Raw genomic sequence first — 14,645 nt, forward strand, 5'->3', positions numbered from 1 at the left:
TGGTTTCCAACAACGCACTAGCCGAGTCTTTCGTTACCGCTGCCCTAGAAAAGGACGGTCTGTGTCCCAGCAACGCGTCCAGACGGTCATACCACTTGTTGATACGCCGGTCGGAACCGCTCCGGTTGTTATGATCCTTTAATTTCTTGTAATCTTGTCTAATTTCTTCAACTTCTCTCTGCACTGTTTTCCAGTGTGACTGGAACCGAGTCGATATCTTCAGTTATACCTTTTCATTGCGGGTCGCCGTTTCCAGTTCCCGCTGGATGTCCTCCTCCGCATATATGCTCAATAAAGCCTGAACCTCGTCGTCGGTCCATCTGTCGAATTTTTTGTTGAACTCCATTGTTGCAAAAAAAAATATTTACTGAACGCAAAACCCACGGAACTCACCTCGCAAAAGACTAATTAAAAAAAAATAGCTGCGAGAGCTCAACCAATCAGCATGTTCAGCGCCCAAGTCCCACCCCCGAAAGTTCGGGAACTTTTGAAAAGTCCCACCTCGCAAGCAGGGCCGTTTGGAGGGGGAAATATTTACCCGGAACTTCATTTAGACCCTGGTTCCTGCGGTCGAAACACACCGAGTTCCCCCCCAAAGTTCCTGGTTCCGGGGTAAAGTTCCTGCGGTGGAAACGCGGCTATAGCTGTGTCCCAATTCAAGGGCTGCGTCCTTTGAAGGCCGTGTCCTTTGAAGTGCGCGGCCGACGCAGCCTTCAAAGGACGCACCGAGACTCGTTTACAGTGGAAGGTATAGCGGATTGCGTCACCGCAGCGCGACGAAGGCCGTCCCAATTCGTAGGTCCTTCGAAGGCTCCTTCAAAATATGGCCTGCAAATGCGTCCTTCTTTTCCCATGAAATGAAGGATAGTTGGATGGATGCTTCGCAGCCTTGCCTAACCCAGAATTCATTGCGCGCCGCGACGTCAGATTTTTTAAGAGAAATTGCCAGATTACACTTTTAAATGCAAGTATTGGGTTTCAATTTACTCCAGTAATCTAATGTATCTACTGATAAAAATAAAACGTTGACTAATATGTTACCAACATATGATTTTATATAGTTTATACTCTTTATTATGCACATAAATGGGCCGAGGTAAACATCTTTAGCTGTTTTGTTTTTAGGCAGTTGAATATAACTTTAAAGTCCAGTATAAATGTTCATTTCAGTTCTCTTCAACGTCAGCTGTCAACAGTTGCTAAATATTACAAATAATGTAACGAAATACATTTACTCTGTATTTGAGTATAATTGTGAAGTACCTCAGATTTTTATTCAACTTCATCTCAGAGGCAAATATTGTGGTTTTATGAAAAACTGACTTTTAACACATGGATATTACATTTTGATATAAGTTATCGTTTAAAAAAGAATCTAAAAATAAAATACACTAGAAATATGTCTTATAGATCAGGGATAGGCACCGTTGGTCTTGGAGGGCCGCTGTCCTGCAGAGTTCAGCTCATAGAACAGTTATGCATGTTAAAATATTTTGTTGTTTGCTTTGAGGATGTGAGTTAATTTAATTTATTCTTCCCTCTTTCTGAAAACATCTTAGCGACATGGCAGCCGTCGAATAAGTCAGCACTGCAAACCTGTTGGTAGACAGTGGAAAATGCACTGATCCAGATGATGTCCCGCTGACAGTGCCTTCACCAGGGTCAATAAAGCCCAGCTCAATAAAAGACTACAGAAAAACATTTTCTTCCATCTGTTATGTACAGTTAATTTTAAAATGTATTTAGTTTTTCTAATCTTAAACATAACTTATGTAAATAGTTGTAAAAAGTACTGTAAATAAAAATGTATAGAACAATTTATTTTTTCATTTACAAATTAATTGACATGACAAAAATAAATGTACAGAATTATTTATTTTATTAACAAATTATAACTTGCATAACAAAAATAATGTGTAGAACGGTAATATTTCATTTACACATTTTAATTTACAAAACCAAAATTTTAGTTCTCAACAATCTCTCAAGAAGAGAAAACAATCAGTCCATTCTCTCCCTGCTGTCCTCTGTCTCTCGCTGAAACTTCCTGTCCTCCCTCAGTCTCTCCATCAGCTCATCCTCTCGTCTCGTCTCCTCTTGGCTGGAGTTGCTCCTCATCTTGGTCATCCACTGCTGAACTTGGCCCTGGTGTGTCCTCAGGGATGGAGGCAATGAGGACAGTGGGGTTGTCCCAACACCTCATTCATGAAGACAAACCATGGCCAAGTTCCCCACTCCCTCACCTGTCCCAGGACACTTTCAATCCTAAGGCAGAGAAAACAAACATGTCTGTCAACAACAAACAAAACAGCACAATACATTTCAGTAAAGATGTGTCTATTAACTTGCATACTTTTTATTTATTTTTTAAGTTGTAATAAGTTTACTTTTTTTACCTGCAAGGCAGGGGTGCAATCTTAAGAAAAATTAAAAATATGATGCATCAGTAGCCTACAAACATACAAAATACTCCAGAAATCATATTTATAGATACTCAAATTCTATATTCTCGATTTTTCCGGCCTGGTAAATAAATACTAATTTGCTGCCTCATTTTAATAAAGCTGCTAAAAGTAACTTGATCCATAACAAAACGAAATATTACATCAGATCACCTAACGAATAAAGCTGTGCCGTGGTAACACAGAAATAAAGACCACCGGCTTTTAAAACGTTTCGTTGGTTATTTTAGTAAATTAAAACACAACAGGCTACTTACATGTATAAGTGTTCCTCGGCCGCGGGATGGGCAGAGGAATACACTGCGAAGGATCCACTTGTTCTGGTTGGTTCTATCCTTCGCGGCCGGGGAGAAAGACGGTGGGTAGGGTTGCCAGGTCTCTGCAACAAAAGTAGTCCAAAACTCCCAATGCGATTTTCTCCATCGAGCGGCCGAATTCTCCACTGCAGTTGTACGTTTGGGGGTGTTGGAGCGGCGAAATCGTACTTATGGGGTAGAAACAAACCCGCGGAAATAATTTTTCACCCGCGGCAACAACTTAAAAGTGGTCTAATTCGGCTGAAAAAACGGGGACTTGGCAACAGGGACGGCAGGCTGCATTTGAAGGCTCCTTCGAATTGAGACAGCCTTCGTCGCGCTGCGGTGACGCAATCGGCCTTCAAATGCGGCCTTTGAAGGATGCAGCCCCCGAATTGGGACACAGCTTATAAGTGTTGGGTATAGAGATATAGGAAGTGTCAATGGTCCATTTCTGCTATAGGTGGCGGTAATGCACGTATTTGTTTGCGATCCGCCGTAAAATAAGAAGAAGTTTTTCTCGTGACTTCTTGGATTCTACGTGAACAGCATTTTTACAAGTGTCGAGGTGAGCTGGTGAGAAGCTGGACCGAGCTTGTGCTGTTGTGAGTTTCAGCCGAGCGTGATCGCTGATGCTGAAGAACTGAACTGCGCGTGTGTGTGTTATGAAGAGGGTCAGTGCTCGTCGTGCTGGCTGAGACGGTCCGATGGCCCGAGTGTTTGTCTCCGATTAAAGGGAGCTGAGGTACCGTGAGTTTTCTACACTGTTTGTTGAACTACAGTTGACATCTGGAAGAAAATACACGGACATTATTTTTGTTTTTGCTGTGGAATAACGCTGATGCAGATCGAGTGATTTTTGCCTCTGTTGTTTCGAGAAAAATCCTCGCTCGCCATTTTTGACACATTAGCGCCGCTGTGTGGATGCAAACGGCATTGCGAATTCTTTGAAAATCTTCACTGACAGTATTTTTCTTCCCATTGTGAGTATTTCAGCTATTGGCCCTGATAACTATTTTCTTCCTTTCTATATTTTTCTCTAAAATTCCTTTTTTGGACACTTTGCAGTGAAATTCATTTTAAGATTTGGAAGTTTTTTTTTAATAAACTTTCGGCATAAATCTGCATACACTTTTTGAACTGGTAACAGTTTTGTTTTGAGCGAATCTGCATTACGGTACGTGTTTTTTTGTGGAAAAGGACTGCCTCGTATATTGGAAGCACTCACGTGGATGATATATATATTTTTTGGGATTCTCTCTGTTTTTCTTGTGTTCTGAAAAAAAGGAAAGAGACTTTCTGTTTTTGAACAGGTTGCAATTTGTTGATTCAATTACCCTGCCATATCTGGACACTCCAACTCCAGCTCAGTTCTACTGTGAGGTAAAATTTAACCCTGGGTTGTGGATCTCACTCCGGTATGTGGACTGACATGAGAAATATCTGATGTGAATGTAAAGTCTATAATGTACTTTTGAGTGAACTGAGTACCATTTGAACGTTCTATCAGGACTGTTGTTGTCTTCCTATTTCTGTTTGGTTTGAGCGTAATTGAAGAAAAGAGACTGAACAAAAGAGTAAATCTGAACAAAGCTTTATTTCTTTTTGTTGTACATTTTGTTGTGTACATAAGTGAAGTGAAACAAGAGTTTATCTCATGACTTGTTTTTGTTTGTTTATTCTTTAATGAACATTTAGGTAAATAAGTCTAAGCCTATTGTCTCCTTGGAGTAGGGGCATTCCTCCTGTCTTGTTGGCTGGTCGTCGGGAAAAGGAAAATTAGCTTAATCAAACTCTGAGAAGCTACCGTGTACATTTTGAGTCTTGGAGCCTTCTCCTCGCCAGTCATCAATAAAAGAGAAAGACATAAATAAATAAAGACAAGAGAAAAACATACTTAGGCAATAAGTATAGGAATTAATCGTACTAGGGGGTGGGGACTTAGATCCTGTCATTTTCCTAGTCGTCCAAGGTAGAGCAATAGAAAACACTTACCCCTACATTGTAGTGAAATTTCCCGCTACATATAATTTCATTCAATGTTAATTACATGTTAAAGTCTATGTTTAAAGGATAGTTTTATTGAACCGCTTTAGTTAGCATTAATGTTATGGGATAACATGCTGAATACTGCATTAAAGTCTTGGTCTCATTTGATAAAGGGAAATATCACCTATTTAAATTTTATTTCATGACTGATGTCAGACCACAATTCATGTTTATCCTTTTTTAGGGTGTTGCAATGGAAAGAATCTTCTGCTTTTGTGAACGACTATACTGTTGTGTGGTAAGGATTTGTTTCTCTATTTTGTAAAATGTTATCTAAAGTAAATCTCTGTAGTAAACGTATTAAATGCTACTGTACACCTAGCATTAATTCTACAGTATAATAGATTTTATTTATTGAAATGGCTACACGACGGGCTTTTGTGAGAGTCTGTAGTAACTGTCTTCTTGGCATTTATTTATCTTATTTAAATAAATAAAAAATTCACACAATCAAGAGTGTGTTGTAGCAATCGCATTTACATTCTTGTTCCAAAAAGAGGTTTTCGCAGCGATGCTATAGAAGAATGATTTTTGTGCCATTGAAGAACTTTTCAGTGAACAAATCTTAAAATTTACATTTTACGCATTTGGCAGACGCTTTTATCCAAAGCAACTGACATTGCATTCAAGGTACACATTTTACATTTTGTCAGTTCTTGCTTTCCCTGGGAATCGAACCCATGACCTTGGTGTTGCTAGCGCCATGCTCTACTGTTTGAGCCAGTGTTTTACATTTTAAATTTTTTTGTTACATTTTTAATAATTTAAAGAACCTTTTCCTCTAAAGAACCTTTTGTATAATAGAAAGGTTCCATGGATTTTAAAAGTTCTTAATGGAACCATGGATGGCAACAATTTTGGATGAGACACAAGAACAGCATCTTGTCAGTTCTTCAGAAACTCACAGACAGCGCCTGCCTCAACGACTGAATGGTTTAAACATACAGTTTTAAACTTTAAACATACAGTTAATTTATTAACAGTATTTTGAGCAGGGGAAAAAGAATGAACCTAAAATTGACAGAAGTCTAGTCAAATATTGCATTCAGGCATGTATTGATATCTAATCTCAAATATAAAAGGAAAAAGGAGTGGCAGACCATTTAGGCAAAAGGCTGAGCGAAGTTGAAAATCTTTATTTCATTATTTTATCTTTATCAAAAATAAGAATAAAGAAACGCATTACAAACAATGTAATATACAAATGATATAAACTGTGCTTTTTCCACAGTAGGTGTATTCAACTAGCCTGGCTTCGCCCTCCTACGTTCTTCTGCTCAATTTTCATTTTCCTTACAGTACTCCGTCTGGGATTGTGGTATATTCTCTGGTTTTCTCCGGTCAAATTTTAACCGGTCCAATCAGCAAACAGAGGGAGTGGCTGAGAACGATGACGTTAATGTCGTGCGCTAGCTTGAGATGACATACGTCACGACCAAACGTTAGTGATTGGTTATGGCAGGCTCTGGGCAGATCCAATAGTTTTAAACTTCAATAGAGTACCTGCCTTCAAGGAAGTAAACGCTTGCCAATGGAGAGTGGCCAGACTCTCTGTACAAATGAAATGTATGAGAGTCTGGTAAGACCAGGCTAGTATTCAACAGTAGCATTCAAGAAATTAATTGAATAAACAAATGTAAAAAATAAAACACTACATAGACCATGTTTAAATTATATTTACACTGATTCGTATTAAAGCTACTGAAGTTATTTAATGAAGAGCAGTAAGTTATTTTGATTTGATTGTGAAGAACTCCAAGTTAACATGTGATGTGAATGTACGTCGCATACAGTATGTTGGGCGCCAGAACTGCAACTGATGGACTGTGCGCTGTAGCACGATACTACAATATTTTTTCAAAAGCAGATTGTGGAGACATTTTAATCATTCACGATCAAAAATCGTGATATGGCACACCCCTAATGCACCCCATGTCCATATTATGGAATTCCAAACCTGCCATTATTAAAAATAAATAAATAAATATACAAATAAATGTAAAAAATAAATAAATGAATACATAAATATATATACATAGAAAAGCAAAAAAACGAAAATAAATAATTTATACATTTATTTCTTTATTTATGTATAGATTAATTTTTTTCCATATTTATTTATTTATTTATTTATTCTTTTATTTATTTCCACATTTATTTATTTCTACATTTATTTTTACATTTATTTATTTTTACATTTATTTATTTTTACATTTATTTATTTTTACATTTATTTATTTTTACATTTATTTATTTTTACATTTATTTATTTTTACATTTATTTATTTATACATTTATTTATTTATACATTTATGTATTTATACATTTATTTATTTATTAGGGGTGTAACGGTACACGTATTCGTATTGAACCGTTTCGGTACAGGGCTTCCGGTACGGTGCACGCGTGTCCCGAACGGTTATGAATGTAATGTTTAACAGTTAACAGTCGGCTTGTTGTAAGCGCGGAACACACTTCAATCCGAGTTCCCACACGAACATATTAAGTATTCAGTCCATATTATCATGAAATTCAAACTATAAATGACGTTTTGATGCTCTTTAATGTGCGTGACTGATCAGTGATCACTAAACACAGTTCAAGTGGCCGCGCGGCGCGCGCGCGTGTGACCGCGATCATTTGTGAACGGTGCACGCGTCGAACGGTTATGAATGTAATCTTTAACAGTTCACTGTCGGCTTGTTGTAAGCGCGGAACACACTTCAATCCGAGTTCCCACACGAACATATTAAGTATTCAGTCCATTTTATCACGAAATTCAAAAGATAAATGCCGTTTTGACGCTCTATGTGGCGTGACTGGTCACTGATCACAGTTCAAGCGGGCACGCGCGTGAACGCGATCATCTGTGAAGGCGATCGATCATCTGTTACTAAAGATTCAAGAATAAACATGAATGACGATCTGAAGGTATGCTGAGGATACATTACAATTTACTGTCATGTATATATGTGGTGTAATCGCTAAATCAGTGTTTCAACTGCGGAAAGATGTCAATATAACTGCTTGTGAACTAAACAATGCCATGTAACGTTAGCATCACATTTACCTCAGGCAGTCATTCAGTGTCCACAGAATTTTATTCACTAGAGAAATCAACTCTTTCGCTAAATATATGCTCTATATTAGCCGTTATATTCATTATATTCTACTTAACCTGTTAGTGATGTCTTGATTATTTCATGCATGTTAAATAAACCTGTCATGGAAATGACAGACACTGTATATAAATTATTATATTTCAACAACAATTTGGAGAAAAAAACTATTTTATAATTAGATTTAGAAGTTAATGCAAAAACTGCCTTATGTGAAGTTTACATATTTGCACACAATGTGTTATTTGAGTGTTGATTATTATACCTAAAAATAAATAGCAACTGAATTTAGGCTAATAGTTTGGGCTCTGTTGTGAACCTTTAATATTAATGTACAAGTAAGGGCTCCCTATATAATTTACAGAAATATCTTAAATAAACTTTTAGATATAATTTAATTCATTCAAGGACACTTTTTTTCTCCAGTAAACCACTGTTAAATATAAAAAATAAATAAAAAGCAATTTTGCAAATCTGCTGTACCGAACTCGTACCGAACCGTGACTTCAAAACCGAGGTACGTACCGAACCGTCAGTTTTGTGTACCGTTACACCCCTATTATTTATACATTTATTTCTTCCTACATTTATTTGTGTGTAGGGTAATGAGGAGGGCGTGGTTTACCTCAGACATAGCAATCGAGCTCAGAGTAGGCGAGGGCGAAGGGTTGAGGCCACAGTGACACCCTGTGGTCGACATACAACAAGTATAGCTTACTGACGTTCATACTGTCTGTGACTTCGATAGGTATATGGTCAAAATCTTAAATCTTACTGTATGACATGGATAGGCTACTCTTTATTCCGGACATTGCCGTAGAACATCGTCTGGTCTGGATTTGTAAAATGTCCTGGGCTAACAAACATGCTCAGCAACATCTTCAACAGACAGGGACTCTGAAATGGAAGCGCTTATATTTTCCATAGCGGTCAGAACACACAGAAAGGAAGCTGCACATAGGACACAAGCTTATTGATCAATGCATTTGAAACAAGACCACATTCATTTCACATTCATATTTTGTAGCAGACGAAGCTTTTCCACTCCGTCAACATCTTCTGCGACCCTTCAGTGGTTCTTCACCGGTTCTTTGACTAAGGTGCTATATAGCACCTCTGAAGAACCGCTGAAGAATCACTGAAGCACCAAAATTGGTGCTATATAGCACTAAAAAAGGTTCCCCTATGATTACGAGCCAAGAACCATTTTTGGTGCCATATAGAGCCTTTTTTTTTAGAGTGTATCCAGGGAAGAACCTGCAAAGATGCCGACGCATTTTCAATTACCGCCTTTCCCAGGCCAGGCTGGTTGTTGAAAATGCATTTGGCATCCTAGCATCTAGGTTCAAAATGTACAACAGAGTCATGGGTCAGCACCCTCAAAATCTCGAAGCCTGTTTGAAAGCGACATGTGTCCTCCACAATCTCCTGCGGAGGAGCAAAACACACTACTCAGCCCTCTGCACCAATGATGGATGGACCAAACAGCAGCATGAAAGGCATCACCCGTCAAAGGCGCTAACAATTCCTCAAGGGTGGCTGTACATGTGAGGGAAACCTACATCTTATTTTTCCTCTATACACGGTGAGGTCACATGGCAGCACCAGGTGTCATAGTCCTTGCTACAGACCAAAGGCCCTTTTAAGGGCCACAAGAGTTTCACAAAAGCATGGTACCAATTAACAAAAGTTCAAGGAAATTAGTATTAAAAAAAAAGTTTATTAAAGAGGAAATATTAAATGTGAGCTGTGTATGTTTTTAATGCGCATAGAACAGTGTGTCGGTGAACAACTGAGAACATAACATTAACTATGTCTAGTGTAACAAGTAAGATAACAAGTATGTGTTGGTGGTTTACATAGAATTGTGTGTGTGTGTGTGTGTGTAAATTAGTTTTCAAAAAGAAAGTTTATTAAAGAGGAAATATTAAATGTATGCTGTGTATGTTTTTAATGTGTGGACAGTGTGCATAGAACAGAGTGTCGGCGAACATGTCAGAAGATAACATAAGTATGTGTTGGTGGTTTACATAGGTGTGTGTGTCTGCACGCGTGTAAATATGTCCAGTCAGGAGGTCCATTTGAACATTTCTGCAAGAAAAGGAGAGACAAGTAAAGTGATCTAGTTTACTTAAATGCAACATTGCCATTATTCACAATAAATTAATGAGATCTATAAAACTCACAGTTAAACTCTGCCTCAAAGATTAGCTGGTGGATTTTTAGCTTTGTGAGTTCCCTGCATTTAGGCTCAAGTCTCTTCAGGTCTGGCATCAAACTCTGCAGAAACTGCATGTCAGGATCTTCTGATACAGCAGGGGCAGGACAGTTGGAGGTTTCTATTTCCTCAACGATTTTCCGCTCAAAAGAAGACACGGATGCAGCTTCAATTCTTCTCAGACGTTGTTGTGGCTGGGCAAAGTATTTTGCACTCAGCCTCTTTCCGCTCTCCTCCTCTCCAGTCATGTCCTCTACCACATGGTCCATCCTACTATCTTCTTCACTGATCTCTACACTTTTTCTTATTTCTGTCATGTCCTTCTCTACCTGCATTTCTTGTCTTTCCTCTGTTATTACTTCTGCGTTGTCTTCCTCATTTCTTCTCCCTTCTCCTCTTTCTTCCTCCATGTTCCCAGATGTGGGCCGGGACGAAACAAATGGAAGGAGGAAAGACATGATGTGATAGGAACGCCAAGGGCGTTTTTGGGTGGCAGCTGCTCCACTTTTCATTTTCTTCACCTCTCTCCTTTCCCTGACATAAACATCACGGAGATTCCTCCACTTCTTCCTGCACTCATCAACTGTTAAAGGTGGGGTAGGTAAGAATGATCTAAAACACTTTTGTCCAAATTTGTTTAAACTTTCTTTATATGTCAATACATAATTAAAATGTAAGTACTCTGAAAAAGAGAGTATAAAAATCGAGTGACTCTAGACTTTTTAATCTACAATAAACACCGCTCATTATTTTCGTTCGGGCCGAAACAAGTGATTGGCTTGGGCGACTGTCACTCTCTCTCGCTACCATGGCTACCGCCGCTTTTGCTCCAGGATCTGCCCACATGCGCGCGCCCCAGTGTTGCCAAGTCGGGCTACTTCAAACACTGTTGCCGCGGGCTGTTTTTCATGTCCGCAGGTTGAAGCGACCCCAATTATGTGATATTTTGCCCCGGGATTTGTGAATTTTAGCAGGCAGCCCTATCAAAAAGACACATATTTTACCCCCCAAACGCGATTTTTACCGAAGAAACACGATTGGGCTTGTTTTGGGCTAGTTTTGAGTAGCAATTGGGCGGATTTTGTTGTGAAAACCTGGCAACCCTGGCGCATCCGTTTGATTTGAGTTCAAGAGGCTGTATTTCTGCTGGACAGGTAATCTTTCATTTTGATTATACATTTTTTTGGTCTCACTAGCACACGTAGCTGCCTAATATAGCTAACATAACATTACTTAGCATAAAGTTACAATGTTATACACTTAGCGAACCATTAGTAGAGATGATAAATACTCAATATGCTTAGCTCAAGTTGATCGCTGTCGTGTTGAATTTCGCAAAATGTAACTTTAGATAACAAAATGCATGTGTAAAAGCTAGTACACCGCATCCAGGAACTTTTTTTAGAACTAAGTTAGCTTTAGCTACTACCCTCTGTCTAAACTCTTTTACCATGGTCACTGGGAACTTTACCTACACGTTTATTTCGGCCCTTGGTTTGTTTTTATATTATCTACCTATGTTTATGTTGATGTTTTTACCTTGTATCTGTGTGTGTCGTAGACACTGTTTTGTGTGTGTATTTCAAACTTTACCAGTATCGTTATTCTAGCTTGATAGTGAGTACTAAAAGACATCTTATTTGTTTATATTCATACTGATAAAGTTAGATTTTTTATTACATGTGATTCTGACATGATGTCACTACATGCACTTCTTCTCCTCTCATCTCGGGTAAATAATGCGTCTTTCAGCTGAGCAGTCGGCATAGCGCGTTCATGTGTTTTGGGGGCGTGGCTTTGGAAGAGCCCAGAAGGGAGAAGGTGGAGTGAATGGAAATAATGAGCTGTCTTTAAAACAGTCGTGAGAGGTCTACAGACACTCAATTTTTATACTTTCTTTTTCTGAGTACTTACATTTTAATTATGTATTGATATATAAAGAATGTTTAAACAAATTTGGATTTTTTTTTTTAACCAAATCCTACCCACCCTACCTTTAAGTTTAAAAACAATTGTATAACTTTGTAAAATCATGTTAACTTAGACATACTATACTTTGATACTATACTTTGATATGTCATTTCAGTGTTGGGTAAGTTACTCTAAAAACAGTATAATTAGATTACTGTCCTAATTACTCTCACTAAAAAGTATTGCATTACTAATTACTTTTTAAATCCCACATCAACCTCCACCAGTTGAACAATACAAAAATAGGCAAGAAACTGCTCTTTCATTCTTTCAAATAAATAACATACAATTGCATACCTTTTTTACTATTGTTTTATATAGGCTATAATTGTTATGTAGTCTGTACAGTATTACAAGCAGTGACATAAAAAAATGACTGTAATTAATTTACAGAAACATTAAGAGTAATCCCTTACTTTACTTTCCAGGGAAAATAATTTAAATTACAGTAGTTAATCACTAAGTAATGAATTAGACCCAACACTGGTCATTTTATAGATAGTTCATATTACATTAGAATATGAGCATAAACTTTAAATTTGAAATTAACCAAAATTGTATAAACTGTGATGGCATTGTTCATTGTTAGTTTGTTAACCACTGTCTCAATAAATTTGTAAAATGTGGAATAACAAATACATGTAAATATAGGCTAGATGCTAATTAAGGCTAAGGCATGACAAGGATTTGCATACATTCAGCACATTTGGCAAACAAAACACACCTGTCAACCCGACATCCTAACTTTCTTCCAAGCCTCATTTTTCCTATTAAAGTCCCTGTATGATTCTAGAGAAGTATCATACAGAATGGGGTCTTCTGAGACTGCGAGGATAAGCTTCTCTCTCATGCGACTGCCACTAGGGGGCAAATTCCGACAGTCGTGTCCGTCCGAATGCCGTGTGCAGTGGTCAGTGGAAAGGCGGCAGCCTTTCCTCGGCTAGTCCTTCTGACGTTTGCCGCTGGCTCTGATGTCCTGTAGTGGTGCATCTTGTGAAGATCTAACGGGCGATCTTTGGTGTCATGAATCTATAATTAGTTGTCTGCCAAATCGTTTTGACTGAGGGCAAAGAGAAGTTTTAACTTGATTTTTTAAGGATATTTAAATATACATTCAGTGAAGATAATGTAGGAGTTGCCTGGACCACATTTGTGTGCCCTATTAATGCTTTTTATGAAAATGAAAAGAGGCAGAGTAGTGGTGTTTTAAGACATAGGCTATTTCTCCTGGAGCGCCTCGACATGCGTCTATTTCGCTTCAAACCCAATTCGCTGCGGACGCGCGAATGGATTCAAAATGTTCACGCGTCAAGCAGACGTGGTAGACGCGATTTTGACGCTCTATTTGTTTAGTTTCAAATGCATTGATCAATAAGCTTGTGTAGACTGTAGCCTATATATATGCAGCTTAATTTCTGTGTGTTCTGACCGCTATGGTCCTATAGAAAATATAAGCGCTTCCATTTCAGAGTCCCTGTCTGTTGAAGATGTTGCTGAGCATGTTTGTTAGCCCAGGACATTTTACAAATCCAGAACAGACGATGTTCTACGCCATGTTCGGAATAAAGAGTAGCCTATCCATGTCATACAGTAAGATTTAAGATTTTGACCATATACCTATCGAAGTCACAGACAGTATAAACGTCAGTAAGCTTGTTGTATGTCGACCACAGGGTGTCACTGTGGCCTCAACCCTTCGCCCTTGCCTACTCTGAGCTCGATTGCTATGTCTGAGGTAAACCACGCCCTCCTCATTACCCTACACACGAATAAATGTAGGAAGAAATAAATGTAGAAATAAATAAATGTAGAAATACATAAATGTAGAAATACATAAATGTAGAAATACATAAATGTAGAAACAAATAAATGTCAAAATAAATAAATGTAGAAATAAATAAATGTAGAAATGAATAAATGTGGAAATAAATAAAAGAATAAATAAATAAATATGGAAAAAAATAAATGTATACATAAATAAGGAAATAAATATATGTGTTTCTTTTTTTGCTTTTCTATGTATATATATATATATATATATATATATATATATATATATATATATATATATATATATATTTTTTTTTTTATATTTATATTTTTTTTACATTTATTGGTATATTTATTTATGTATTTATTTATTTTTAATAATGGTTTGGAATTCCATATACATGCCTAAATGCATTGCTGTCATATTATTGGCTGATTAAATATTTGCGTTTAATTGTTCATTATTATTTATTGCGTTATCTACGTTCACTCAAACTTATTTGTTGAAATCAAAATGTGGACTGGAATAGGTATCGGCTCTAGCCAATGAGATGCCACTATTCACTATTCTCACCCACTACCAAAGGAACCAGCCAGCAGTGGCTTCTGCTTCTTAACCCTTTAAGACCTGAAGGCATTTTTAGAGGGTTTTTTTCTGAGTGACATACACAAAAGACTCATAACCTCAAAACTATAGTAAGGAGAGTCAAAAGGATATCGTTTGATAGAACACTCCAAATTTTTAGAAAATATAAATTAC

General features: G+C 37.6%; 1 long non-coding RNA gene across 1 annotated transcript; it reads right to left on the bottom strand.

The window, feature by feature from the left end:
• Positions 1 to 1,856: 1,856 nt before the first annotated feature.
• Positions 1,857 to 3,653, bottom strand: LOC307120093. Its single transcript, XR_013815747.1, has 2 exons — positions 2,720 to 3,653; positions 1,857 to 2,265 (listed from the first exon to the last, which is right to left on the bottom strand). It is a non-coding gene; the product is annotated as an uncharacterized lncRNA (long non-coding RNA).
• Positions 3,654 to 14,645: the final 10,992 nt, after the last annotated feature.

Source organism: Gobio gobio, assembly GCF_949357685.1.
Source record: "Gobio gobio genome assembly, chromosome: 23".
NCBI lineage: Eukaryota > Metazoa > Chordata > Actinopteri > Cypriniformes > Gobionidae > Gobio > Gobio gobio.